The sequence below is a fragment of the Canis lupus genome, chromosome 5, assembly GCF_048164855.1.
Source record: "Canis lupus baileyi chromosome 5, mCanLup2.hap1, whole genome shotgun sequence".
NCBI lineage: Eukaryota > Metazoa > Chordata > Mammalia > Carnivora > Canidae > Canis > Canis lupus.
The window spans coordinates 49,930,202-49,957,787 of record NC_132842.1 but is presented as its reverse complement, the minus strand read 5'-3'; the positions used below and the strand labels follow the sequence as shown (position 1 = coordinate 49,957,787).

Here is a 27,586-nt window from a genome sequence, read left to right as displayed (position 1 = left end):
CGCTGAAACTATGCTCAAAATTCTCATTTATTGAATCATAACATTTTAAGAGCCTGGAGGGACCTCAGAGGCTCATATTTTATAAGAAAGAAGTGAAACCTAGAGGTACTTTGTCAAAGTTGCAATTAGTGGGAAAACTCAAGTTTGTTTCCAGGTTTCTTACCTTCTCACTCCAACCGGCAGAAATGGACTTTAGGAACCTGATTGTGTCTCCTGGTTACCTGAAGAACTTTTTATAAAGATGCAAGTTTCCAGGACCCAGCCTTAAGAATTCTGATTCAAATCTCAAGTTTGGCTCCGGGATGATTTGTAATTAAACTCTGGGAGAGATTTGGCCAGGTAGCAAGGTTTGGAGCCACTGTGGAAACAATTCTGCCCAGAGACCTATTACCTTTGATCTGCTTCTGATTCCACTTGGGACCCAACCCTGTGTGATGATTATCATGTCTTCTCTCATCCTGAGAAAGATGCTAAGAGTTCTGTGGACCTGCTTATAAAGCCCAGCACACTCACACTGAGAAGCTGCTTCCCCCAACTCCTGGGCACATTCTACGTACACAGAATATCTTAGAGCTGAAGAGGAAAAACAAACCCAAAATTATTTAAAACAACAATGAGAATTAATTCCATACTCTTTGGCTTCTATCCTTTCACATGCCTGATTATAATCTCACAGATAGCCATATGCCCATCCACCCCAGGGGAGATGATTTATGTCGGGAAAGTTGTAGTAAGCACAGGTTTCATTTATTTTCAATGACTGCTGTGCCTCCTAGGAGGAGAAGAGTTGATTTAAAAACAAAACAAAACAAAACAAAAAATTAATAAAACTATGTCATGCTGAATCACAATTACTTATAAAATAGGATAGTTCACACTGGGACCCAGGGTTTCCTGGGGGATGCAGAGACTGAGGTGAACATCAGAGAAAGCTGAACTCAGGACTCTGGAGCCAGAAGCAACGTGGTGCTGGTGGTAGTGAGGGTAGGGGGTGTAAACTACAAGCTGTGTGACTACGGTGAGATGCCATCTAACGTTTGAACACATCCTGAACTTCCTCACTCTCACATGTGAAGATCCCATGCACCACATCACTAAAGGGAGACCAAAACTCTAAAATTTAAGAGGGATGGTCATACTGGGGATTTCACCCTTGGAACATGGCTCAGATAGTCAGTCTTTGTCTTCTTCGTCCCCACTCTACCTCCTTAGGAGAGACTCTTATCAACTCTGAACTACTTCAGGAGCCCCAACTGCTTTCATGCTTCTAGATGCATTGAAACTCATGCCCTCATAGCAATATCCTTCCCATTCAAGATCTTCATTCCCAATATGTGCAGCTTCCACCCCCACACTGATCCCCAAGCTTCTGGGAAATGAAAAGTACCTCCTTTGGGCACCTCTCTGGAGATTCCTGTTCTAAGAATATAGGTTCAGGCTGACCTCTTATAGCCTATAAAGTCTATAATACCACCAGGGTTTCTTGGCCAACCAAATTGGAGGTCCAAAGGAAGATATGGAATAGCCATATTTTGAAAACTTCCTAATTGGTCTGCCTCCCTTGAGAAACCATAATTCTTTGCAAGCAGAATATAGGGATCTTTTGGAATTTGTACTTCAGAGTCTATAGTTGGCCTTTTGCCTTTGTTTTCAGCCTTGAAACATGAGACTAACTCATGAGACTGTGACAGACAGTGTGATTAGTACTAAATTCAACTTCAGATTCCTTCAAGTCTCTTCAGAAACTGAGCCTCTACAAGGACAAGAAAATCACCATCAACCATTTGTCCAGCACTTTATAGTTTGCAAAACACTTTGCCCAAAGAGACACTATTCAGGCTCCCAATACAAAGGCCTGCTGGGCAAGTGGAGACTTTGACCTTTGGAGCATTCTGAATCAAAATTATCCCACTTTTTCAATAATGAAATAGATACACTACATTTTTATATTGACATTCCATCTAACTTTGGTTTATCTGAGTCTCCACCAAAATACTTCCATAATGAGCAAAGCATCTTCTGGCGGAGAGACATGCTGCATAATCACCTCGTGAACATGAACCTGTGGCATTTTAGGTTTAGGTCATGCATTGAGGTTTAGGTCAAGCATTCACTCAGTCTTTCAGTATCACAGGAGAAGAGGGATAAACCTTCCAGCATTCTGGTACGGGCTCCTCAAGAAGTGACTCAGAGATTTAGAAGCTTGACTGCAAGACATCAGAGAAATTCAAGTCACTGATCTTTCTCTTAGGGATATCTATCTACAGAGCCTAGAGGCACAGACACACCTGTCACTTGTCTTAGGAGATCACAGAAAGCTTCCAGACACTTGCCATGTGGGGAAACTCTTCCTCATGCTTGTGGTTTAAGAAAGCCCACGGTGGCTAGGCAAGAACTGAGATTTTTCCAGCTATCTTGGGGCCACTGTGGCCATTTTAGGAGCACAAAGCCCTCAATTCCCTGGTTTTCAAGAACCTCCATAAAGGAAGAAGAAAGAATTAGAGAACTCTCCTCTCACTGACTTTACCTATTTTCTACTTCCAGTTACCCCTGCATGGACAAATATACACAACACAGCACTATTCCTAAATCATAATTTAGGAGTCATGGTGCATAAATCATCATGACAGCTAGAGCAATCTCAGTCCATCTGGTGACTGCTCATCTTTGGAGTATAAACCACTGAAATGAGTAAATAAGGTATGCAATGTAGCTACAGAGTCCAGCATTTTCCTACTTTGGTATCTCTTTCATTCTACAGATATGTCCCCAACTTTAAGTGCCACTTCTTTCTGGGACTGATGTCTTCTCTGTGGTCAGTAAGCCCCTATTGCCACACCCATGTCAGAACCTTCCAATCTATGCAAGGCTGTCTCAGAAATTTGTTCTTTTAGGCCCACCGATTTTCTGTCCAGAACCCTGCTAGTGTACTCCTGTGAGCCTGCTCACTGGTTGTGTGAAGCCAGTCATCTGTTCAAAGGAGATGGTGCACCCAAAAGTTTCCTCCTCTTGAGGCCACCAGGGAGGACTCTTCATTCAGGCCCAACTCTCAGAGAGTCCCTGAGGCAATATCTCAGCTTTATTCTCTACCACCCCACATCGTGTCCAATCCTAGCACAGATATGAAATCACTCTCACTCTGAAACCTCACTAACTTAAGCCAGCTCTTTGCTTCTGTAATTCCTCTCCCCCTCCATCTTTCTCCCTTGGATAATGGCTCCCTCATTTAAATTAACTTTCACAAATACCTTAATTCACAAAAGCTATAAATAAAATGCCATCAGTGGGAGTGGAGATGATATCAGAACAGGGGCGCCCTGGCGAGAATTGGTGTCCTGACCTTCACTAGGCTTTTTCAAATTCCCCAAAGGTGGCTAATTGCCTTTGACAGATTAGCCAAGGGCCGCTTCTTTAGAGTAAGAAATCAAGGCCTCTGAATTATTCCAACAAAAAAAATCAAGAAGCATCTAACAACGATGAAGCTAAATTCATGCATTCTTAAGGAGAAGGGAAACTTCAATCACCCTCCATGTGCTTTGGAAAATTCATGAATAAATAAATATGTTAATGCAAATAGCTCCCTCAGAGGCTGGTAAGAGGATGCCCTGTCCTTAAACTAAACTGCATTCTAAAGCAACTCTCCCACCTGACAGGATATCCAGTGGAGTTAGAGAGTAGGAAGGACCTTTACTCAGCCCATAATCCGAACATGTAATTGACGACAACCTCCAAAAGCATACTAATGTTGGACCAAGTACTATTACATTTTCAAGGGAATTGTGTCACCATGGTTGATTTAAAAATACGTACAAGCAAGCATATGCCGAAATGAATATAATCACTTGTTCACATTCCCAGGATCTAAGGAAGACAGTATCCATGTTAAAAATCAAGAGTCAAGCCTAAACCTAACGGATTATTCATTGGAACCTGTTCAGTGGAACCACAGATTCCTAATCCCAACATGCTTCTCAGCAGAGCCTTGTTCAAATGGAAGAATCTAGGCTACCCACTCTTCACTCTGAGGAAATTCTAGGTGTCAGCGGGAAGGAAGGCTTTGTGGAAAGCAGTCCCAGTGGCCAAGAAATTAGAGTCCAAGAGAGTTTTACGATGAACCAAGTTATTATTTTTTTTTTTTTGGTGAAAAAATTTATATTTAGATTTATAGCTGGCTGGACTCAGTTTAGATGATCCCAATTTTGGTGGCAACATCCAAAGCATCATAGTCAGGACCCAGTCGAACATATGCTTTCTTCTCTCCATCAGGCCTGATCAAGGTGTTGACCTTGGCCACATCAATGTCATAGAGCTTCTTCACAGCCTGTTTGAGCTGGTGCTGTTGGCCATCCACAATGAACACAAGTGTGTTGTTGTCTTCTATGTTCTTCATAGCTGACTCAGTAGTCGGGGGAACTTGATGATGGCATAGTGATCAAGCTTGTTTCTCCTGGGGGTGCTCTTTTGAGGATATTTGGACTGCCTTCAGAGACGCAGGGTCTTGGGTCATCGGAATGTAGGTGACGTACAGATCTTCTTTATTTTGTGACAGTGCACACCTTTCAGCACCACTTTCTTAGTTTTCAAAGCCTTTGCTTTGGCTTCAGCTTTGGGAGGAGCAGGGACTTCCTTCTTCGCCTTCAGTGCCATCTTCGTGAAAGGGTGAGCCAAGTTCTACACAGAGCAGGAGATAAAGGTTCTAAAAATCATCCCTGCTTCATTTATCTCCTTTCACTGGTGGTGTTCACAGCAGTCTGGAACTGCAAGGCATTCTGGGAGCCTGGTAACTTAGAGGAGCAGCAGATGTGACAGGCTGAGGGGAGAGCACAAAGCATGAGGTGAGGGACCTTTCTGAATGGAATGTGTCCGGGCTGGTAAGCCAAGAAAACCAGGAGGTTACTTTGATTTAACAAATGATTCTAGGGACGGTACTTTTTAGAAGCCTGTGCCTTAGTACACAAAATGAGTGTGGAAAGGAAGGTTCTATGGTAAAAGGGATGGCGTTTCTTCCAACAGCATGATGTGCTGATGAAAAGAGCAGTTTTGGGATCAGAGGCACTCACCTGGCCTGGACTGGGCTGACTGGTCAGGGTGACAACAGGACACATGAAGCTTCTAGCCACCCCAGAGCCAGCAGAACTGGCATAGCCTGGGTCCTGGAACTCTGCACTGTGTCTTTAGCCATATAACAGAGTGTGGGAGGCACTGGGACAGGGAAAATGCTATCCCATATCCATGGGATCCTCAAATATTGAGTACTTTCATATTAAATAAGCTAACTCAGATGCCAACACTCCATAGTCACTCAATCAGATGCAATGTTTTATTTATGATCCTTGTTTATTTTACTTTTAGGGACTGATTTTTTTATCATGCTACATTCCAGATTACATTTTCTAAATTTCACAATCTAGACTTTGTCATTGTAAATCAGAAACCCACACATTTAAACATCGCTTAATCATTAATGACTCACATGGGTATAATTTAAAATACATACACACGATTTAACTTTGCTTTCAGTACACTATGGAGATGAGTAAACTTCACAAAGCTCTCATATTTACAAAAATAACAACCCATGCTACTTTAACAGCAGCTGCCTAATAAATGAAATTGAAGCAATAAATATACTTGTAACATCTATTGGATAAGAAAAAAAGTAGAATCATGTGCACATATGGTCATGACTCATCATTTCCCTGACCTCTTCAGGAAAATGCGGAAAAAGCACCTAAATGAATGCTAATTCAGAGTTCAGACAAAAATCTTCCCAAGCAAAAATTCTAATTCTTGTTTTTTAGTTAGTAGAGAAAGTCAAGCACTAACATCATTTATAACTAGAGTGTGATGGTAACAGATGAGCCTTTTCCCCACTCCATACCTCTCTGCCAGGAATGTGAGATCCAGATGTCAGCTGTTCCATACTTAAGCCTCCATCTGGACTTTCTAGAAGATAATGGGCATAAAAGTACTTAGCATAACCCAGCAGGCACTCCATAACTATTATTTTCTCATCCCATCCTCCTTCCAACATTACTAACTCACCTGATCACAACTAAGTCTTGTTTCCTTAAGGCACTGGAGCTTGAAATGAAGTATGAACAAACTCCACTGTCTAAAGGACTATGCATAAACAAGAAGAGCCGACTCTTCTCAATCTCTTTTAAGTGTCCTGTGCCTATTAAAACCATTTTCCTTAGTTCTAACACCTGTCTACCAGCAAGTCACCAGCACGGTCCTCTGCATCCTCTCTGCACACAGCATTATGTCCCCGTCATCAGAATCCCCCACATTACCCTTGGAGGAATCCGCAGGAGATTGCTAGGGATCTAAGTATCAAAACTCAAGGAGGGAACATTTACTCCCAAGTGCTATCAAATACCATGACAGGAGGAATGGTGCAAAATGGCATTTCCTTTAGGATATATATATATATATATATATATATATATATATATATATATACCCTTCGTTTTAACGTCACTTAGCAATAATAAGAAGAGGAGGGAAAAATCCATAGCCTACATCTCTACGTGGTAGCCTTATTTATTGTGTTTCCCAATTCTGTCTCCTTTATTATGGATGACAGATTAAAAACCTATATATACCATGCTTTAAAAGCATGAAATGCTCTAAAAGCTCTAATGCATGAGTTCCACTCTTTTCTTTAACAGAAACATTGCAAAACATTAATACTTCACTGTTTTGGGAAAATGCACAAAAGAAATATCCCCACTGAGTTCTCTAGAGGCCTCTATGATGTTTCATATCTCTCATATAAAATACATCATGCATTCGTTCGACAGTTACTGTCTACCATGTACCAGGTACTCTACCCACCAGGTACTGAACTCACAAGAGTGAATAAGACAGAAATGGTCCCACAGAAATTACATTCTAGCAAGAAAGACTCAAACTAAGCAAGCTAAAACTCTTCTTAAAGTCTCTAAAAAGATGAGCAGGGTGTTGCGATGGAGATTACTACCAGAGAAGGAGCAGTCAGGAAGGGTCATTTTGAGCAGGTGACCTGTGATCTAACGCTTAAAGGACAAGAAGAAGCAACTGTGCAAAGAGCTGAAGAAAGAACATCTTAGGCAGTGGGAATAGCAAGTGAACTCTGTATTAGAAGACACTGTAGATATAGACCTTACCTGTGGCACTTGAGGAAGGAAGGCTATATGGCTTTGATGTGACCACATTTCTTGTCTTCCTGCAGTCTTCTTTCTGTCACCCTGTGTATCATCTAGGAACACACACTGCACCATGACTCAAGAGTGTTCTTACACTGCCCTCAGAGGTCCTCCGTGTGATATCCAACAAGGGTCTCCCCCACCCCAAGTGTTGAATCTCACATGCATAAAGAATTCACTAATAGATGACAACCAAAATGAGTCAGACTGACCTGGCTTTCCGAAACATGATCAGAATGCAAGGCTCACACAGCAGTTTTCAAGCTCTGCTCTGCAGAGGGTCACTCAAAGACCATTTTTGTATGAGGCCAAGAAAGTGGGGTACCACCTGACTATGATTGCTTTTATCTATTGAACATAGTGCAATCTGTTCAAGATTTCATTTAATAAAAGAGTTTTGTGAGCGAAAGGGATATGAAAAGCACAGTTTCCAGACTGTTCTAGGACCTTTAAATGAATCCAAGTCTCCCAAATATGGGAAGATATGTTGGCACATGATGAATGTTTCCTCCAGGACACCTCCTATTTTTCTGTTTGCTAAACCTAAGTTTCTTCTGTCCTGGTTCCCCAGCCCCCATTCTATTTTGGTATGGTGACTTGCATCCAGTTCTCTGCCTATAAACTAGCTCATGAGCCAACTCCTTCTCCTTATTTAAAGACCAAAAACTCCACCAAAACTAAAACCAAAACCCAAAAAATCCTTAAAATTAAAATACAGAGATCATTAATGTATACAAATTAGCTCAATCCAGAAGCAAACATTTCTGACACTGATTCTAAATATGTTACCAATTTTCTGTGAGGAAAAAAATGAGAATAACAACAAAAATTCAGCTTGCCAACTTTTCAAAATAAATATGTGAAAATATGTAATGAAATTCAATATAAAATTAATCAAAATACACGCTATAGTCTCTTATTATGACCCTCTTTTATTGGAATATGTCTCCCCTCCTCCATCTGTCTGCTCTGAAAGTAAAAAAATAAAAATAAAAGGGAAAAATAAGGATTGAAAGAACAGAGAAAAATACAAAGACTGGAAAAAGTAGAAAGAGAAAGGGAGTAGGATTGTTTACAGATAGGTTTAAAAAACAAAAGGTCATCCTTCAAACTTCCAAAAATTGCTACTTCTAAAAATCGTTAGTTTTCCCACATATATAGTTGTATAGTGACTTCATATTAACAGTCTCCAGAATAAACGTCCTATAGAAGGTGTCCATCTCTAATTTCTATGAAAATTTTACTCGTTGCTTCCAAGCCTAGACTAATCATTGCATCCAAGCTCAGTAGACTAATTGCACTCGAAGCCCGGATGAACTGCTCTCTGCTAATTTGCAGGGCAGCATTACACAGTTTTCTGGACTTTTCTTTTGGGGTTAGTTAAAATTAGATGGTAAGACACCAAGGAACAAGGGGACTCATTTTGACTGTCACAAATGCCTGTGCCACCCAGAGAAGACATCTGGATTGTATTAGGTATGTTAGAAGTGCCCATTTAATGTCTTAGTCAAATTTATTCTGTTATGATGAGTTCATTTCCCCAATGCAACTTTCAATCAGAGGTATGAAATCAGAATCAGCCGACTGCGTCCCAACTTCCAATATGGTGCAATGAATGAGTAGAATTAAAGTCAACTAAGTCACCACTGATTAGAGAATTAGTGAGAATCTCAGATCCACAAATCAATAGGATTTATATACGTTGTGAAATCTAAAGAAATCAACTGTCATGTGACTCTAAAATGAACATACTTGGGGCACATGGGTGGCTCAGCAGTTGAGCATCTGCCTTTGGCTCAGGATGTGATCCCAGGATCCCACAGGAAGCCTGCTTCTCCCTCTGCCTAGGTCTATGGCTCTCTCTCTGTGTCTCTCATGAACAAATAAATAAAATGTTTTTTTTTTAAATGAGCATACTGAACACTAATACTCAAACTATTCTTCATTTGAATTCTATAGAGCTTATAAAGCCAACATGTATTCTCAAAAACAAGACCAGGAATCATTTACTGGCCTATTTGCATATCAGCAGCCCATGGAAGGCTTTTGGTAACCATCATCCAACTGTTCTACAACCTGTCAAAACCAAATTGATTAGTTGGATTTCCTCGGCTTCCTGAAACAAAAGGTAAATTTACATGTGCATATATAAGAAAATGGTCCTTTGAATTTCCTTGGGAAGAAAACTTGTATTAAACCCACAAACATATGAAGAGAACTATTAGTTTTTGGTTATCTCCCAGAGCAGATCCAATGTTCATTTAACATTTCAGTACTTAATAATAAAGAAAGTTACTTCCGTGATCTCTACCTACTTCTTGAAATTCAAACCTGGGGATCCTTTGGATCTCTAGAGATATAGGTAGTGAGCTATTCAAGGAAAAGTTTGGAAAAGAGATTTTCAGTGGAAAAAGAAAACAGTCACCCCTCTGAAGAAATCTGGAAGGATACATTTTTGCCTCTTAAAATTGTTTTGCCACATAACAATTTTAAGAGGCAAAAAACCCTCTTCCAGTTCTATCTCAGGCACATCTCCCATACTGGTGTTGCCAAATAGCCCTACACTGGCTTAGGATGAGGATGTATTTAAAGGTGTTCACACATCTTTGCTGAGTCCCTCCTCCCCATGTAATGAGAGCATGACATTCTCCAGCGAAATATTTGTGTCTTTGTAAGCCCATAGGTCCTGAGTTGTCCCTTATATTGCTTCACCAAGAAGGCAAGCCTACATCAGTTTACTTTATAAATACCGTTCTAATTAGAATTCTATCTGCATTCATCCTCTTGCAAAATCATATATAAATGAGCAGGTTGCTTTTGTTATAATCACAATCTTATAGAAGCACTGGTATTTAAATATATTTAGAACAATGAAATAAGCCCTTGTTCTTAATAACTATTAAAAGCCAAATAGATCATAGTACATAAATAAATGAGGACTTTTAAAATACATACATGCTTATCAACCTCATATCAATTCACAGATATTTTAAAAGTCATATAAAGTAATCTTGAAATATTAGAAGTTTGCATTTCTTCCTCTAAATTCTATAATTAGATGCTAAACTCACCAACCATTCCCATTAAACATAGTATATCTAGTAAAGCTTATTACAGTAACACATCACTATAATCAATATATGTATGTCTAGTGCTTTGTATGTCTTTCCACCCACCATAATTATTTTAAAGACAATATTACAAAACCACACTTTATTTATCTTGACTACAAATAGAATGGTTTAGTGACCTTCATGGCCTTATCTTTGTTAACTTAATGTGTATACTATGACTACAACTCTTCCACCTCAACATGTTAAAATTCACTTATATTGTCTCTCCAACAAATGTAATAATTGAAAACTCATAAATTTTTCTTTTGAGGAAAAAGAAATTATCATTTCATCCAGGAGATGTCTGACTTAATCATATCTGCATTCATTCCTCCAGACACAGCACATCCATAAACCTTGTAACTGTCTACAGGACATCAGGTCTGTCACTTTTCCCCAGATCCACTCTGATTGCCATGTAAGCTACCACTCAACACTGCTAAGGGAATCCCAGCATGCCTTGTGCTGGAGACTACATGAATTAGATAGTAATTAATGGTTATTACAGAAAATAGAGACTAAGCTTAGGGAAACAAGTCCTAGAAGGTGAGTTTGACTTGGCATTTGGGGGATGGGATTTCTAGATAAAAGGCAAAGGTTGAGAATATGAGATGTACCCAAAAAAGGACAAATGGATGGATTTCAAGTAAATATCTTCACTGCCTTATGAAAACATTAGTTTCTTTGATAGAAAAAGGATTCCCAATTACAATTAAGTTTGTATTAAGTATAATTTGACACTTTCCCTATAACTGGCCCTTATCAGTGGCCATTTGACCATAGGAAATTCTGAGTGAGTTGATCGTTGATATATCCTACCAGATGTCTCTTACCAGATTCTAACTATTAAGTTATTCCTCCCCAAGAAATATGGAGCAGAAATTACAGGGGCCATGCAGATAGAATTCAACTTGAATGATGAAAGAGAAACTTTTTCACAGAAGCCTAAGCTCAACTGCCCAAGATGTCTTCTTTAGAGTTGGGCTGTGTCACAAGCAGAAATAAATCCCTGAGTAAGACTGAAGCCCCTGGACAAGTTACTGTGACATGTTGCTACTGACTAATGTTAAAATGTTATATACAAATAACACCAGTTAAGATGACTGATGTTTTTCTAGGCTGTCTGGCTAGTCATTGCCTCTTTTGATTGACATTCATTAAGTCAATTATTAAATTGACATTATTATTAGAAAGTGTTTTAAAGATCAATTTGAAAGCTATTTAATTCCTCTTAACCATTCCAAACACCATGTTGGAATATTTGGTAGACACTTTTCCAAGGCAGACTCAAGACTTTTACTCCATAACCCAATGAGTTGAGTATACAACAAACCATTAAAAACTTTTCTTTTCAAGATGGAAAAACACCATGGGCACATATAACAAGTATATTTCTACTGTCACTGTCATTGGTGATCCAGTGAAAGGGATCATAAAAAGAATTTGCAAGAAACGGCAAGTAATAAAGAGGAACAGCATGAAAGACATGAGAAAAAATCTTTCAAAATGAAAAGAGATATGTGGTCTTGTCTTAAAGAACAACAACAAAAAAGTTATTGAAACATGTGAGCCACCCATTTTACTAGGGGTGCTATCAGTAGTGAAACCAGTAACTATACTAGATCACACACCCTTTGGGAAAGAGATTTAGGATTTGAACTCAAAAATGTCTAAGTCCAGATACAATTCTTTTCCACTGTCCAATCCTACCTGAGGCCCTGGCTACCTATTTTAAAACCAGGATGGAAAGTTCTAATTATTCAAAATCTCTGGGAAGTGTGTCCAGAGTCAGATTAATATTATCCTATTTTATTATTCACATTCTCAACAAATATTTTTTGGAGAAGTTGTCATATGCAGAAACTACACTAGTCAACTAGCACATCAAAGATATTTAAGAAGTTTTGTTGAAAGGATAAGTGTTTCTTTGGCTTCTTCTTAGTCCTTTTTATAGGGCCTTAGGTACCTTCCAATCCTTTCATCCATCCTGCCTGAGACCTTACAAGTGGTTTTTTTTTAATATTAAACCAGTAATATTTTAAGATTCTTTTTAAAAAATATTTTATCTATTTATTTGAGAGTGAGAGAGAGAAAGAGACCATGAGGTAGGGGCAGAGGGCGAGGGAGAAGCAGACTCTCCACTGAGCAGGGAGCCCGACATGGTTTTGTGGGACTGGATTCCAGGACCCCAAGGTTATGACCTGAGTCAAAAACAGACACTTAGCCAACTGAGCCACCCAAGCACTCATCTTTTAAGATTCTTGTACACTACTTACCCACTTTTCTGACTGGCTCTCTGGCAAGCCTTTTAATGTATATACATCTTTTTCTATTATACTTCATTTCTTACTTTTTTACACTCTTGCTTCAATTTCTGATTTCTGGTCTGCACTGTTGCATAAAGGACACTTAGAAAAATACTTCAATTTTCAAAAGTTATCCCTCAACTAATTATTCCATCTGTACCACTATCTCCATAGAAAATTACAGTAGCATTGAATTTTTCTGCTAATGGCAGTTCTCCTCTCTCCTAGAAACAGCCTCTGTAAAATAAGTAATCTAGTTGACCACTGGAACAGTATTGTGCAAACTGTTTTGGTTACCTGTTTTTCACTACTGAATTTAAGTTTTAAAAAGTGATGAAGACCAGAGTATAAAACTACTATATCCCCACTGAGTGATGACAGCTTTCATCTTAATTTAAATATATGTTTAATTTGAGAAGTAACAGATAATTACTAATCATTAAATAATAAATGATATGTGCTTCATATTTTTCACTAAATATTTGATTACCAATAAGCAAAAGGTTGAATTTCACCTGTTTTTACAAAAAGTATACTAAAGCATTAATATAACAATCTAGTCTAACAATTCAATTATATAATAATTAACGAAATTAACAACTATTTTACCTTGACCATAGTTTTTCTCAGTATGCTTTTCAAGAAGAAAATACCATGGCTTAATTAAGGATACCTTATTTGACATATCAACATTTTATTTAATATAAATTTTAAGGTTAAACCATATGAAAGTACTGAAATTTGACTGTTTTGTTTTATTTTATTTTTTAAGATATTATTTATTTATTCATGAGAGACACAGAGAGGCAGAAATACAGACAGAAGGTAAAGCAGGCTCCATGCAGGGAGCCTGATGTGGGATTCGATCCCAGAATCTCAACCTTTGGTTGAGCCGAAGGCAGATGCTCAACCACTGAGCCACACAATTTTGAGCCACCCAAAATTTGACTGTTTTGACCTATAAAAATGGCAATTGCACATAATGCAAATTTATTCTACAGGGATGTGCTGATATTCAGCAATTTGAAACCTACAAGGTATCAACTTTTTTTAGTTCATCCCAATAAACAAAATCAACTGTCATTATTTGCAAAACACCATTTCCTGGGCTAAACCATTTTTGCAGATTATTGTATTTAATCCTCACAACAATCCCAAAATATACAAGACACAGGGAGGAAAGGAACAGCATATAAAAATGGAGGTACAGACTAGAACTATGCTGCCACAAGCCAAAGAAGCCCAAGACTGCTGGCAACTACAGAAGCTAAGAGAGGCAAGGGACAGATTTTCCCTCATAACCCCCAGATGGAAACAACTGGTAACATCTTGACTTCAGACTTTTAACCTCCAGAATAATAAAATAATAATTCTGTGTTGTTTTATTCCATCCAGTTTATGATAACCTTCTATGGTAGCTCTAGGAAACAAATTCAGAGAGACAACTGTAATGTCAGTCATTGAGTAGGTGGTAAAGAAAGGAATTCGGCCCCAGCAGACACACACCAAGGCTCATGCTACAAATCAAAATAAGGTACAGTCTGCACAATCATGCCCATTATCTCATTTTATTTTTACCTCATTCTGTGAGGTAGCCATTAAGGGTTGTATTTTATAAACTGGGAGACTGAACCTCAGAAAATGAGGCAACTTGCTAGCCAGTGGCAAAATCAGGATTTGAGCCCAAAATTTCAGTGCACTTTCCACAGAAACTCAACTTACATTTAGTAATGATCCCCACATAGTTGTACTCTGAATGAGGGCATTTCGGTTGAGTGTTGATTTCTCAAGCAGCTTCTGAATTCATGTACATATATTGTATTCCCTGGAGAAGATCTGTGAACTGAGTCAAAGGCTAAGCCATTATCTACCTCCTGTGTAAGTTCTCCTCAGGAGCCTAGATTTATGAGACCTCTTCAAGTATTCTTTCATAGGTATGAATCCCAAAGACTGTACTCTGAACAACTACCACCACTGCAACTATTGCTCCATTAAAAGATTACTCTTTGCCTTTCAGAATGCCTTAAACATCCATAGCAATCAATGGCCCCCAAAGAAGAGAGAACTTTGTCACTTTCAGCTTTGCTAGAGAAAGGCTTTTCTTCAGTAGTTCCACAGAGTACAACTAAGCTAAAATTAGGTGTTTGGAAAAGTGTTGACAATAAAAATGTAGAAGACCATATTATTGTTCAGTAAATACACACACACATACACACCATTTCTATGGAAGGATTACACATCCCCACCCCTATTGAGGTAGGGCTTAGCCATGGACTTTCTTTGGCCAATGGGAATTTAATGGATTTTTCACAAGCAGAGCTGCAGAATCTGCTTAGCTGGGCCTTCTATCTTGGGTCTCTGTTACTGCCAAGGAAAGAACATGTCTTGAGTAGCCCAATGGTTCCAGAAGGATAAGCAACAAATAAAGCTCAGACATGCCTAACATAGATCCCATGAGCCTCAGTCAACCTGCAGATGCATAAAGAAGAACTGTGTGGTTATCACTGTATGCCACAGATTTTTATGGCTAATAATTGTACTACATTATTGTGGTAATAGCTGCTTAATCCAATATAAGACATTTTTTAATATTATCATTCTTCAGGGAATTATGTCCCAATAAAAAAGAAATTTCCTAAACTTCCAAAACTGTTCTTTTCTCCTGCCTCTGAATAACCTTGAGCAACTAAGCCTGTCTTCCATATGCTTGTATACTTTTTATTTTATTTCTCAATTGTCTGAAAGGCAACATAACAAGAGAAAAATCCCCTGGGAAGAAGAAAAAAATCCATTTGGAAAACAGCTGCAAAATCCCAGAAGAGGAGCCCCCAAAAAGGTAAGGTCCAGTCCAGGATATAATAACCAGGGCACTCATCTTTTTGCATGGTCTTTCCACAAGGCACTAATCTTTCCATTGTTCATTACTTGTTAAATTTATTAAGAATATCATTGTGCAAGTTTAAATGTTTCAGGATTACTTTTCATTTGTTAAATAAATTAAGTACAATTACCTACTTCATGCAATCTAAAATATTCCTGCTGCTTTGCTTATGAGGGAAACTCTCAAATTCCTGAAATCCATCTTTATGCTTTGAAATTAGTTAACCAGATTTTGCTTATACCGCTAAATTATCTTTATCCGCTTGTAAAAAAAGAAAGAGTTAAAAGCTTTAGACCACTTAGGAGTTCTACCTCTTGTATAAAACTGTACAAAAAAAAAAAAAAAACTAAACTTTTATAAAATGGCAATTCTTAGGAAATTCTAAGTTGTTGTGTCTCTTGGTTTTTTCATTATTGTTGTTGTTTTTTCAAATATGCCAACGTTAGCTAAACAATTATTAATGGCACTCTTGGTGATAAATTCCAATGATTAAAACATACATTCATACAATATTTGTATGAAACCAACAGATTAAGTACCAAGAACAAAAGAGGCTAATATATGATGGGAATGAGGACACATTTATTATAGAGCACTCACTCTAAAAACACTTGACAAATTTCTTAGAGGAGATGTTTTCTCAGTCTGCACACTTATTTAAAGGCATGGGAAGAGTGCTGTATTTCAAGTATGATTAATAGAACAAGAACAATTACAACAAAAGCCACTTTGCCCATTCCCAGATCAGAATACCCTGGCAAAATAAATTATGTGCAAATATGCTTGAAAAAACACAATGCTTTGAAACTATTCCTATAAAATGCATGCTATTGGTGTTAGCAAAAGATGTTTCCTTTACCCCTGCAAGATGAGAGTAATGAAGTAGAAGTGTGTTTGTGTAAAGAAGTGGAAGAATTTAATTGTGTCCTTTGACAAGTTACACTACATGACCTCATATCTTCTTGCCCTGGAAATTTCTGATCAGTAGACCACTTCTCCACACAGTAAAACAATCTCATAGACAGGAAAGCATGATGTTTAACCAGGAGGAGTGGAGAGAGCCCAGAGATAGCTAACCTGAGACCTTGGTTTGGATGATGGCTCTCACCCTCGTCTGCTGTTTGTGCTTGGGGGGAAGTCATTTTGGACTTGGAGAGGGCTGGGTGAAGTGTTTCCCATACAGACCACTAGGTATGTGGAAGTACTCCCTCACATTAGGCATGTATCAGGCTTAAATAATGTCCCAAAAGGAAGGATCATGACTTAATATATCTAATATTCCTGGGGTCTGTGGCACATTATTGCCCTCAAGCACTGTAAGGGAAAAATGCTCATAATTAATACTCAAAACAGGGAGTCCAGTGTCAGTTTTCTTTTAAAATTGATTTGTAAAAAAATAAAATAATAAAAAAATAAAATAAAATAAAATAAATAAAATAAAATAAAATAGATTTGTAGCACCCAACCCAACCCTCCAATAAGCCTGAAGCAGTGATTCTCAATCTTTGGTGTATATCATTCCTGTTTCACTTATTAAAAATACATGCTCCCAAGACCCGTGCTCCAGGAATCCTGATTCAGAGGGATTTAGGGAGAACCCCCAAAATTGCATTTTTAATAATCACTCTAAATAACTTGGAGACAGTCTGTGAACCATCATTCTCACCCATATCCCCATATGGTGCCCTTCAACCTGGAGGGTAAATAATTAAATTTTGAAGGAGTTTATCATTATCATCACTGCAGATCATTTTTTCTTACCTCTATTTTCTACATTGGTGTATAGTAGTTGTGTAACGGAATGATCAATTACAGAGGATTTTGAAAGAAACAAAATTGTCTTAAAATCATATGGAAGATCCCATCCTGTTTAAAAGCACGTTTATACGCAACACCATAACAGAAAGTGGCTGAGGGTTTTCTCCTGTAATTCAGGACAGCCTAACTCAGCCCTAGTCTTAAAGAGAGGAGAAAAGAGCATTTAGCGATGCAAAAGCAGAGAATGAGGAAAAGAAGAGAGGGAGATAGCAGATGAGTCCCTCTCTGATCTTGGAGGACTTTTATAGACTGTTACGACTCTTCCTAGAAAATATAACTCTAGAAGTAGAAGGAGGAGGAGGAGGAGGGGGAGGAAGAGGAGAAGGAGAGGAGGGAGGGAGGAAGGAAGGAAGAAAGAGAAAGAAAAGTATAACTTAGGCTGACTGCTACTTGAAGAAATATTGTACCATGAAGTCATTTAGCATACAGTACTATAAAATCTTCTGCATCCTTATTGCAATTACTGTAATTAGGGGGAAGATTGTTCATTAATTCTTTTGAAATTTTGCTATTCATATTAGTTTGGGTTCCAAAAGGAAGGAGTGCCTGAACCGAGGGCTTGCAAGCAGAGTTTATTTTAGGAAATGATCCCAAGGAATAGGAGTTGGGAATGGGAATTAGGAAGGAGGGAAAGCCAATGCAAAGATAATTTTTTAAGCTAGTCACTGCTATGGGTAATGGGAACTCAATCTCACTTGGGGACCCTCTAAACAGTTTTGTAAAATGAGCTTCATAATGTCAAGAGAAAAAAGAAGAGAATATTTATCTGTTAGCTTTAATCCCTCATTAGTCAAAGGCTTCTTCTTTGATGTAGAAAAGATTCTGAGAATAGGAACTCAATTGTCTTTAAGATAATGATGACAACAACGGTGGGGAAAATGATCATGACTATGGTGTCCAATATCCCCCCACTTAACTCTGTTTCCAGCTCTATGCAACATAGTTACCCATATTTTCTCATTAGGTCCTTGTGATGATTAATTTTACATGTCAACTTAACTGATCAATGGGCCTCCAGACATTTGACCAAACGTAATTCTAGGCATATCTGTGAGAGTGTTTCTGTATGAGATTAGCATTTGAATTGGTAGACTGAGTAAGGCATATTGCCCTCCCTAATATGGGTGAGGCTTGTCCAATCAAAGACCAAACAGAAAAAAAGCCTGAGTAACTAAGTGCTTTGAGCTGCAGCAGTAGCCTTTTCCAGCCTTGAGACTCAAACTAAAACATCAGTTCTTATTGAGTCAAGCCCATCAACTTTCGGACTGGAACTACACATTGATTCTCTTGAGACTCCAGTTTGCTGACTACAGTTGGAAATTCTCAGCCTTCATAATTGCACAAGCCAATTCCTTATAATAAATCAATCAATTCCTAACTCTTGCTCTTGCTCTGTATATGTGTACATATACAAACACATACATGAACACACACAAACAAGTGGTACTTACTAGAAGGAAAATCTATCCAACTGGGGAGGAGAAAAGGATTAGGCTTTGTTAGTAAAACAGTGTGCTAAGATGATTAATTCACTTAAGACAGAGTCAGGAAAAAGAGGAAGAGCTAAGAAGACAGTTTACATTCTTTCATCCAGTATAGTGGGAAGAAGAGATTTGCAGTTCATATAAAGAGAGCAAAAGGGATCCCTGGGTGGCTCAGGGGTTTAGCACCTGCCTTTGGCCCAGGGCATGATCCTGGAGACCCAGGATCGAGTCCCACGTCAGGCTTCCTACATGGAGCCTGCTTCTCCCTCTGCCTGTGTCTCTGCCTCTCTCTCTCTCTCTCTCTCTCTCTCTCTCTCTCTGTGTGTGTGTGTGTGTGTGTGAGTGTGTCTACCATGAATAAATAAATAAAATCTTTAAAAAAGAAAGAGAGAGAGTAGAAGATCCTATTGAGATTATACTACACAAAGAGTGCTCTCAGTTGCCCCAGTTTAGGGGCCACCCACCTGATATTATTCACATTATACTTAGAATACACCTAGAAAAAGAATCAGTAAACAGGGCAAGACAACACAATGCCTTCATCTGCCTTGCCATATTACAGAAGGAAAGAATTTGAGACAAGTTTGCCCACAAAGGATGGAAAATGGATTTTAGGGCATGCACGGCCTCAGTTGTTCTGGGAGCAGGGAAATGGGACCATGATTCCAGAGATCCGTGTGGCACTGGACACCAAACCCAGCTCCTCTCCTCACTGCATGTGTAACCTAAAGCTGTTGGCTTGGAGACTGAGTTTTTCCACTTTGGTAGTCCTCAGTTAAAAGGGTGATTTTACTGAATCTGCGAGGTCAAGTGTGGGGTAGAGCAGATCTAAGACTTTCCCTATGACATAAACACAGTCAATATAATAAACAGCATATTCAGGAATCAACTTATCTTATTACCATTGCTATATGAGATAAGTCCCCAGGCCTGGAAAATGATACAGTATATCTTCTGATATATTTGTAGATTGCCTTAAATTATAGCATTTGGATGACTCCCTATGCTATTTCTCTTTCCAGTCCTTTGCTGACACTTTGGTCAAGACCAGCCAAGCAGTTAGGAGAAATAATATAAGTCAACTACAACAGTAAAATTATGCCTAGAATCAGAAAGAAAGCTGTTCTGAATAGACCAAAAATTCCATCTTCTGAGGGAGATAATAGGAATTACAAATGCTTATCATTCAGAAATAAGACTTAGTTTCTTAACTAAAATGATGTGACCAGAGGAACCACTATAATAATGATGTGACATATTAGAAATTATGGACCATGGTTAGCATGACACTCTATTCTGAGAAGAAACAATCATCACATTGATTCTTGGAGGGATGTGAATCATAGAAACATTTTTTCAATTATAAAATTAAAATAAATTACCAATGGTTTATCTTCATTAGCAAGGAGTTTTTAAAAGGTACACATATGTGGCATACTTAAGGAGCTTGAAATTTCAAAAACAGGGTTCTGTTCTAGCATTTACCAGTTTGGTAGAATCTTGGAGGGCGAGATTGAATAAGCGTTTGATAAAACTATGGAACTCCCCAAGTCATGTAGCTAAGACCTCACTATGGCTGGATTTATAGGATGGCTAAGTAAAAATATTCTTATTTTTACTCACACATCACAAAAAGTAAGGGAAGGGAAAGGTGTGAGTGTGGAGAGGCTTCCTGACAAACTGATTTCAACTATGTGAGACACCGAACTGCTGGAAATAGAAGATTCTGCATCAAAAATAACTTAACCACCATAATCAAAAAATGAAAAGGTATGATTTAAATTATTAGACCAGAGAAGTAAAAAATGATTATATTATGGGGAGAAAAATAACTGGCATCCAGACAGAGAATATGAGACAGAGGTGGGGGGGAGAGAGAGAGAGAGAAAGAGATGAAACAGAGACATGGAGACAGAAAAAGTGAGAGAGAGAGAAAAAGAGAGAGAGATCGACCTTGTGCTTCAGGCACAGAGAAGGAAGGAAGAGAAGGAAGGAACTAAATTGACAGCGCTTTTCTCCAGATACCATTTGACAGCCTAAACTCCTAAGGCAGTATGTGTTTCCTTCAGGGCTGTGACCTCATTTTGAGGCTTTCCAGAAGGCATCTTCTTAATATAAGCACTTTAAAATATAATTTCCCCAAGAGCCCAGTTCCCAGGTAAGCAGAAACATTTTCATTAGCAGAGGGCTGAATGGAAGTAAAATGCAGCTGAGTCATCTGATCTGATTATCAGAGAGCTCTGCTCCTGACCCTCTGTACCCACAGCAACAACAGCAAAAGACTCCAATCTAACCCATCTTTCAAACGTTGGGTGGCCTGATGCTAATGCACTGATGAGGAAAAAAAAGTACATTTCACTTCTCAAAAGAATATCTGGACACAAATGAATAGAAAAATTGCAAAAGCAAAAGACTTAGACTTACCCAAACTTTATTTCGGTTTTTTTCAAATTGAGAAGTATTCAAATTATCCCAAAAACTATGATTTGGTTCAGCAGAGCAGAAAGTAACCAAAAGTAATGACAAATAATCTGAATTCCATCACTGGAATCTTTGTGCCAAATATCATCCATCATATCCACTGTAGCTCCTGAAGGCACCAGTAACTGGGGTCACTCCTCAAGGTCAAGGCATATTTTTTTTCCTTGTAGACGCCTGTGAGAATAAATACAACAGCTGAGAAGAATACAAATTTGCACCTTAGTTGTATTCTGCTATAACAGTGCTTCCCACATGGAATCCATCACAAAAACTTATTTCTGAAAAACTTTGAGCTAATGAGCATCGTGAATCTTCAAGAGGCTGGTATAGTATGTAGGATCTTCCAAACTTATTTTGCCAAAAACTCTCATTTTTATTCCCCTAAGTTGTGTATCTACTAAAATCTGTAGGAACGCAAGCAGTACAGTATGGAAAAGGTCACCAGATAAACTCTTGCCTACCAGCAAACAAGGTCCTGGGATCGTGAGACTGAAAACATATAAGTTTAAATGAGACACAACCAGGAACACTCCCAGCGGGAGCACTGGTGTAAATCTTGGGGAGCCAGATGATATATGTGAGCACCAAGAAAATGGGAAATGTGGGAAAGATCTGGGCACAGGGACATAGAAGGCCAGTGGGAGAAAGAAAATCCCAGGACTAATTTTGTCTACACCACAATTTTGCATGACCTGCCACGGTTCTTCCAGGAGACAAAGTTCAGCATGAACAAATAATTTTTAGTCAACTTAGTAGCTCAATATTTCTTAACCAATCACAATGGTTGTAACAGGAACCCAAGTAATATAAAGGGTTATATAATTTTTATCTCTTAATTCATTTGCAGGATAGTAAGCCTGTCTTCGTTAGATAAGAAATTGAGCAGGAATATTGGTGGGCTGTCTTCAGAAAGGTGAGGAGCCAGGCCCCTCACAACAACCCTTGTTATTACCCTAGGAATGCTGTCATCCTAGGTCTTTCAACTTTCCAGAGTCCTGTGTCCTGCTTTCCCCCATAATTCTAATCCAGGTAAAGCCTTTTACTATTACTGTAACTGTTGAATTGAGGTAAATTATAGCTTAAAATACTGCAAGGGTTAAACATTTTACCTCTCCCTAGGGAGTCGCACTTCCATGACTTCTACACGTGTCCAGAAATATGTGTCCTTCTCTGATAGTCCATCATGACAAGGGGGAGAATTTCCTCCTGAGGAAGCCAACTAGGATTCTTTCCCAGCTCATATTATTGCCTTTAGGGAACAAAATCCCATTCTTCTGTTTCTACACTTTTTTTTAATCTTTCTTATTACTTACCAAAATTTTATTTTCCTTTATAGCATCACCCAGTTGACAGTAGTAGCTATGTATACTACTGACGTGGCTCTTGGGGCTCTGATAATCTAACGATGAATGAAATTAGTGCTTCTGAAAATAGCATTTTTCATTATAGCAAAAAAATCAACTTTTTTTTTTTAAATAGTTTTCCACAAGTGATTTTTACAGTAACAAGCAGGCCAACCAACTGTGAAAGAAGAAATCATTCCCAGGAGAGAAACAAGAAAGAGATTACCAGAGTCATTATAAATTTAAGAGTTTTTTTCCTGTGTGATGAGTTAAATTTGACAAATTACAGATAACATCAAATAATGTCAATTTTAGTCAAGAAAACTGGAAAGGAATAGAGAATCTAAGCTTTTCGACTTAGAACAATAATGCAGAACATCAGAAGCCTCAGTTTCTTAGTCAGGAATGAGAATCTTTATAATGTAAACAATTACATAAAAAAGTTATCAGGAAAGCAGGGATACCAAAGGGAAGGCTCTAGCCAAGGTCACATGATCTATCTCTGCCACTCATGGACTGTGTGAGTTGAAGAAAAATAAACAAGTTTAGCTCACATTTCCTCATAAAAAATATATAGAAACAATAATGGTTTCTTCATAGACTGTTTGGGAAGATGAAATGAGGTCCGATGTGTACAAGAACACATCCTTGTATGCCCTAAACCACAATTTGACTTCTAGTTATGGTAAGGGTTTCTAATAAATAGAACTCACATCTCCACTAAGCTCCTTTGCTCCCCAACCCCTCCCCGCCCAAATCTTAATTAACTTTGTTTGCAAATCCATTTGCAAGTCAGGCGCTCCCACCAAATTTTCAAACCTCCTTCCTTCCTCGAAGCTCTCTGTAACTCCTCCAACATCCTTGTCTTCATTGGATACCCTACCCACTATAGAGAACTTTCTGCCCTTTCTCCAGTCCTCGCCGGGAATCCCATCACAGTATCTTGTGAGATGAGGAATTATACTGAAGGTTTCAGGATATCACCAAACAGTGCCCGCTGGCTTCTGTCTCCTCTCTATCTGGACTACTGATATGTGACCCCCTCTGCTGAAAACAGCCCCAAATTACAAACTCTCCCATTACAAATGCTTTTCTTCAGCAGAGTGGTCTCTTGGGTTCCAGTGACTATTACAAATTAAAATTAAGATAGGAAATTGACCTGTGGTCCTGTCCTCCCTTGCAAATAAATTGCTAACAATGTACTCCATTTCTACACTCAGGAAAATGGACTAATCCTGAAACACATTTTGGAAGGAATGTATAGTATACCCAAGAGGAATCTATGGCTGTTACCTATTAGACCTACTCTAGCCTCTGAGAAAGGGGAAGGGCTGGAAATGGGCAGTTCCCCATGTAAATGACATTGGTCTTCACCCAACACCACAAGTGTCAGGGTCCCTGCATTCCATCTTAAAAAGACAGACTTCACTAAGCATCACAGACCTGGAGACCTCCAGGCAACTTGCACTGATTTGACTGCAAATACTATTTGGGAAATAAAACATTTCCATGGATAGTAAAACATGCAGAAAGTTGACCATCCTCTTCAAAACTATAAATAAGATGTGTTTTACTTTCCTAGGATTCTGAACTGCTACATTTCAATGTTCTTACTTGTGCTAAATAAGGGAGAAAAACCAGAGGCCTTGAATTATTTGAAGAAAGAGATATTTGCATGCAAAAAAAATATATTTCTTCTCCATGTCTTCCTAAAAAATGTCTTTCCTTTTTTCTCCTAATAGTCTGGGCTTTCAGAGTCACTTATTTTCCTCCACTTTCTACTCACAGAGATTATTCAAAAAACCATCAGAAAATTGGAAGACAGATCACCTGTGAGAGTAACTATGAACTAGGATTCCCTCCCACAGAGCCAACTAAGGAATTTACACATGTGTTCGAACATCCATTTCTATTTTCCCCTTCTCTTTCCACCTCCCTCCTCCTTAGCCCAACACACCAGAGGGAGAAGAAGGGTGCAAATACAATTAAATAGCAAGTTCCCAGGCCAGCCCAGGTGGCTCAGCAGTTTAATGCCACCTTCAGCCCAGGGTGTGATCCTGGAGTCAATCAAGTCCCACATCAGGCTCCCTGCATGGAGCCTGCTTCTCCCTCTGCCTGTGTCTCTGCCTCTCTCTGTGTCTCTCATGAATAAATAAATAAAATCTTTTAAAAAAAAATAGCAGGTTTCCCTCCCCTCAGTGTATGCCCCCTTAGGCCAATGATCAACCTTGAGCCACTAAAAAATCCTGAACTAGGAAAAGAGGGTAGGTCTGATCGGAGTTTTATATTGGATATAACTGAATCACTGGAATTTATTTGACAGAGATCTGACCAAGATGTCAATAATGTCCAGGAAAATCTGATGCAGCAGAATGAGGTTAAAGGCACTGGCTAAAAAATAAAAAATAAAATAAAATAAAATCCTTGTATGTTTATATCCCACTAGGATAAACTTTCAATAAACCAGTTACAATGGGATTGCTTTTATTATTTCTATTCACTTTTCTAGTTTTCTATCAGAACTTGGTTTGCCTTTTGAGAGATAAAGTAACTAGAACCAACATAACCAGTGCCCTTAGCCACTGCCATGAAAGTGTCTCATCATTCTTTGAACCTTTTCTCACACAATACAGGCCTGAATTTTCACACTCTGTGGCCAAGACAGATAGAAGACAACCATCTATGTTTTTTTTTTTCTTTTTTGACACTGTTTTCTCTGTAGACATGTTAGCACCCAATATATATCTTATTTGGAGCAATATTTAGGGGAAGGTATCTTCATGCCATCTGTTAGACCGTAATCTGTTTCCCTACACTCATGAATTACAATATTGGAATGTTATATAATAGCTTCTGAAATTCTAAAGAGTATACGCCTTACCCTGGTATTTTGTTAAAGTATAATTTCTGATTCTATAGGTCTGGGGAGGAATGGGAGATCCTGCCTTTTTAACACTTTTTCAGGTTTGTGGACCAAAATTTGCGTAGCAGGGCTCTAGAGTAGAGAACCCTTCACCTCTTTTGATAAGAGAACCTAATAATAATAATAATAACAATAATAATAATAATAATAATAATAATAAAATACAAATTTTTAATGCTTTTTGGCACCTCTGAAAAGGGAATTCGATAAAGAGAGTATCAAGGGAAAATCCTCAGCTTTTAAGATGGCTGGGAAAGATGGCGGGGTAGAAGGATCCTGAACTCACCTCATCCCACAGGCAAACCTAGGTAAAAGCCACATCAGTGCAACTAATTCAGACAACAATCCTCAAACTGGCAGAACAGACTTTCCACCATCAGCCATAAAGGGTTTCCTTTAGGATCATAAAGGGTAGGAGGGGTGGAGACCTGCAAAGAACCAAGCTCCCAGCGAAGCTAACCACAACTGGGAAGGATACCATAGGCACAGAGAAAGAAGAGAAGACCTCACATGAGGTATCCCAGAATATATATATGCATGAGAATATTGCTCAGCCATAAAAAAGAATGAATTATGTCACTTGCAACAACACAGATGAAACTGGAAGGTATAATGCTAAGTGAAATAAGTCAATCAGAGGAAGATAAATACCATATGATTTTACTCATATGTGGAATTTAAGAAACAAAGTAAACAAGTTAAAACAAAGACGAAAGAAAGAAAGAAAGAAAGAAAGAAAGAAAGAAAGAAAGAAAGAGAGAGAGAGAGAGAGAGAGAGAAAGAAAGAAAGAAAGAAAGAAAGAAAGAAAAAAGAAAGAAAGAAAGAAAGAAAGAAAGAAAGAAAGAAAGAAAGAAAGAAAGAAAGAAAGAAAGAAAGAAAAAGAAAGAACGAACCAGACTCTTAAATAAGAAGAACAAACTGTTGATCGCCAGAGGGGAGGTGAGCGGGGAGGATAGGTGAGATAAAGGGGATTAAGAGTACACCTATCCTGATAACCACTGAGAACTGTTGGACCATTTCACTGTACATATGAGGCTCATATAATACTGTATGTCAATTATACTTTTGAAAATGGGGAGGGCCTGTGGGGGTCAGGGCAAGAAATACAGCAGAGAGAGTCACATAACAGGGGTCTACTTACAGTAGTTAGGATCTTCAGTTGAAAGATAAGGTCAGCCTAGAGTGACCTCACAGAAAGAGATCTGAGCCCTCCATAACCCTCCCTCCAAGCTCCTGCTGGGGAACAGCCCTTACCAAACTCAAGAGGAAACCAGAAAGCTAGGAAGCCTCTGATGTAGTCATAAAGTTTAGTCACCTGGGACAGAAAGGGGTTGGAGAAGGGGTGGGAAGGGCATCCAGAGAGCACAGGCAGCTGAAGTGCCCTGCCCTAGAGAATCAGATTATCAGGTAATAGAAAAAATACAAAACGGGTATTTTTTGTTACCAGGTAATAGAAAAATACAAAAACACAGGATTTCTTATTCTCAAGCCTTTTCTTGGCATGCTACTGTGCATGTGTTTGTGTGTGTGTTCACTTGGGCACATGTACACAGGTGAGTATATACATGTGTATCTTGAGGATAGGAAGTTGCTCACTAAGCAAATTCATCTGACACTTTGGGACTGTTTGGGTCAAAATGCTTCAGTTGGTCCCCTAATTCTGTACCTAGCCTAGACCTTCCAGGTCAAGCACTCCTTAGAGTTCTAGATCCAACCAATCTGACTAGAGGAGTTACAGCTTAAGTCAGATGGCCTTTATGGCCCTTCCAATGCAGTGCTGCAATGTAATCCTAGGGATTGTTTGGGTTTGTTTTTGTTTTTTTTTTTTTCCCCCTTCTATTGAGTAAAAAAATATAAAGCTGCTTTCCAGATTTACATGAGCCCAAATTAGCTTCCCTTCCTGACCCATAACATTACTGGAAATGTCAACCTGTCTTCAACTCGATGTTATTTTGCAAAGTCCTGTACCCATAATTAACTCATGTCATGTCCCAACCTTCTATGGTATTTGGTGAGAGTAAACAAAGCGGAATTATTAATGAGTGG

General features: G+C 38.6%; 1 long non-coding RNA gene and 1 pseudogene across 1 annotated transcript; both read right to left on the bottom strand.

The window, feature by feature from the left end:
- The window catches only part of LOC140633695 (stAR-related lipid transfer protein 4 pseudogene), a 316,244-nt pseudogene that overhangs the window by 34,065 nt on the left and 254,593 nt on the right, over positions 1 to 27,586 (bottom strand).
- Positions 10 to 6,376, bottom strand: LOC140632976 (uncharacterized). The gene is made up of 2 exons (XR_012030612.1): positions 5,882 to 6,376; positions 10 to 4,810 (listed from the first exon to the last, which is right to left on the bottom strand). It is a non-coding gene; the product is annotated as an uncharacterized lncRNA (long non-coding RNA).